This window comes from Budorcas taxicolor, chromosome 6 (assembly GCF_023091745.1).
Source record: "Budorcas taxicolor isolate Tak-1 chromosome 6, Takin1.1, whole genome shotgun sequence".
Classification (NCBI taxonomy): Eukaryota; Metazoa; Chordata; class Mammalia; order Artiodactyla; family Bovidae; genus Budorcas; species Budorcas taxicolor.
Window position 1 is genome coordinate 65,755,049 of NC_068915.1, and position 3,457 is coordinate 65,758,505.

The following is a 3,457-nucleotide window of genomic DNA, read 5'->3' on the forward strand; positions in this document are numbered from 1 at the left end:
GTTTGACAAAGCAAGTTGTCTGAATTCTCTATGCTATCAGTATTTTCTCCTAGTAACACCATCAGTTCAGTTCAGTTTAGTTCAGTCGCTCAGTCATGTCCGACTCTTTGCGACCCCATGAATCGCAGCACGCCAGGCCTCCCTGTCCATCACCAACTCCCAGAGCTCACTCAGACTCACGTCCATCGAGTCAGTGATGCCATCCAGCCATCTCATCCTCTGTCGTCCCCCCAGTCCCTGCCAGCATCAGAGTCTCTTCCAATGAGTCAACTCTTCACATGAGGTGGCCAAAGTACTGGAGTTTCAGCTTCAGCATCATTCCCTCCAAAGAAATCCCAAGGCTAATCTCCTTCAGAATGCACTGGTTGGACCTCCTTGCAGTCCAAGGGACTCTCAAGAGTCTTCTCCAACACCACACTTCAAACGCATCAATTCTTCAGCACTCAGCTTTCTTCACAGTCCAACTCTCACATCCATACATGACCACAGGAAAAAACATAGCCTTGACTAGACGGACCTTTGTTGGCCAAGTAATGTCTTTGCTTTTGAATATGCTATCTAGGTTGGTCATAACTTTCCTTCCAAGGAGTAAGCGTCTTTTAACTTCATGGCTGCAATCACCATCTGCAGTGATTTTGGAGCCCAAAATAATAAAGTCTGACACTGTTTCCACTGTTTCCCCATCTATTTGCCATGAAGTCATGGGACCAGATGCCATGATCTTCGTTTTCTGAATGTTGAGCTTTAAGCCAACTTTTTCACTCTCCTATTTCACTTTCATCAAGAGGCTTTAGTTCCTCTTCACTTTCTGCCATAAGGGTGGTGTCATCTGCATATCTGAGGTTATTGATATTTCTCCGGGCAATCTTGATTCCAGCTTGTGCTTCTTCCAGCCCAGCGTTACTCATTATATAGTCTGCATATCAGTTAAATAAGCAGGGTGACAATATACAGCCTTGACGTACTCCTTTTCTTATTTGGAACCAGTCTGTTGTTCCATGTCCAGTTCTAACTGTTGCTTCCTGAGCTGCATACAGGTTTCTCAAGAGGCAGGTCAGGTGGTCTGGTACATCCATCTCTTTCAGAATTTTCCACAGTTTATTGTGATCCACACAGTCAAAGGCTTTGGCATAGTCAATAAAGCAGAAATAGATGTTTTTCTGGAATTCTCCTGCTTTTTCGATGATCCACCAGATGTTGGCAATTGATCTCTGGTTCCTCTGCCTTTTCTAAAACCAGCTTGAACATCTGGAAGTTCACAGTTCACGTATTGCTGAAGCCTGGCTTGGAGAATTTTGAGCATTACTTTACTAGCGTGTGAGATGAGTGCAATTGTGTGGTAGTTTGAGCATTCTTTGGCATTGCCTTTCTTTGGGATTGGAATGCCATAGTTACGGGTAAATGCGTGCAGATCTTAAGTTTCATTATTTTTCATGACTACCCTACCAAAATATTTGTTGACTAGCAGAACAAGAAAAATAAGCACTATATATCAATTGCAATTATGAATGACATACTTAAACAGCTTGCCACTGTTACACTCAAATTTAAAAACGTGTGGTGTTAATGTGTGAGATGAAGCATATAGAATTAGTAGACATTTTTAAATATCACTTACATAACCATTCACTTAAGAAGCCAGAAGTATTTATTGGATAACCAATGCTACTACCTATATTTCATCTAAAATTTATGTCAAGTCTGTGATTATAAATTTATTTACATTATCACATCTAATTCTTACATTACCCAAAGAGGCAATGTTATTCCCAGATCACATATAAAAATGTAATAAGCATGATTAGGGTCAACAATTTACTCCTGGTTACATGGCTCAACCTTGGTAAATCCAATAATCAAACAGCTTTCACTAAAGCCAAAACTCATGTGCTATATCTGTGACCATTATGTTCTGTGTTGTCACGTTCTGAACTAAAGAGTAGATTATGAGATATAGAAATGAATGACACAGTCTCTGCCTCACCGTGTTGACACAGTCTCTGCCTCACCGTGTGACAGGGGGACAAAGAACATAAAACCAAAAATTTCAGAACCAATATGATAAATTACTCTAAGGAAAAAATACAGAATTATTCAGGCATACAATCTCTGGCAGAATTTGGATGGTTCCCTAAGAATTAAAACATCAGATCTGTGATTACCTATATCTGAAACATAAATACAACCCTAATTGTTTTGACTTTTTTTCTTTGTCTTCAGGTTAGCATGCTTACACTCTTTTGCTCCCATTTATCATCTAGTTGAACAACTGCAAAATCTTTGTTCATACATTACTAAGTAATTTGGAGGCAATCCATACTCATCTTCTCTATAAAATTAATAAAATTAAAATAGTGCATTACCATAACTCCATATCATTTTTATTATGTGAAGTCAATGTCTTCATTTATTACACTTAGGAAAATAAACTTATAAACCATATGAAAATATTTTTACTGTTAATTATCCTTGCAAAGGACATGTTATAGCTTATGATTAATTTCAATATGATAGAGAAAGGATGACTATTATCATTTTGAAATTAGAAACAGTCACCACCGTAACAGCTAGATTTACTTATCAATAGCTCAGATCATATGTTCAACCATATAGCTAGAACAGACTTTCTATTATTAAATGGTGGGCAGCAGGGAAAAGAGGGAGACATAAAGGAAACATCCTGAGGAAGCAAAAGTAATAGCTACTACAGTCCAGTCCTTGGATGCCTAATATTTAATATACTTCTTTCTTCCCACATTTATCTCAGGAGTAAGCACAGACCCAAACTAAGCCAACCAGATTCTTCCCTCCAGAAATGTTAGCGTCTGGAAAAACACACACACAGAGGAACCAAAATTAGAGCTGAGATTCTGATGACAGTGCATTGGAGATTCAGTCAGCATCACCTACTGTAGACAAAAAGAGAACTGCTCTAGTTTCTGAACACCTCAAGTCTTGGTTTTCAAGTCTTCCCTTCAATCCTTTCCTACATATTCTGTGTTCAGTTCAGTTCAGTCACTCGGTCGTTTCTGACTCTTTGCGACCACATGGACTACAGCATGCCAGGCTTCCCTGTCCATCACCAGTTCTGTGTTCAACTTAGTTCTTTTTAACTACTAAAACAGTTATAAGTTCTAACCTGGTACCTCAAGTGGGATTCAGGAAAAGTCTAGGGAACCCAAGGCCTTGGTCCACTACATTCCTTGTTCCACTGTGAAGCGAAACAGAATATGAAAGATGATTTGTGTGGAATATTCTGACAATATTAAAACATTCAGGAAATCGATGAATAATGGATCTGACAGAAACATTACAGGTAGAAAAACAAAACCAAATTCAAAATATGTATTTTTGAGGTTGTAGACTGTTGGCATTTTAAAATGAAAGAAATTCAAAGTAGTTGACCCATAACTAGGTAGTTGGCTGATCTCCTAGAAATATCATTTCATATTAGGTG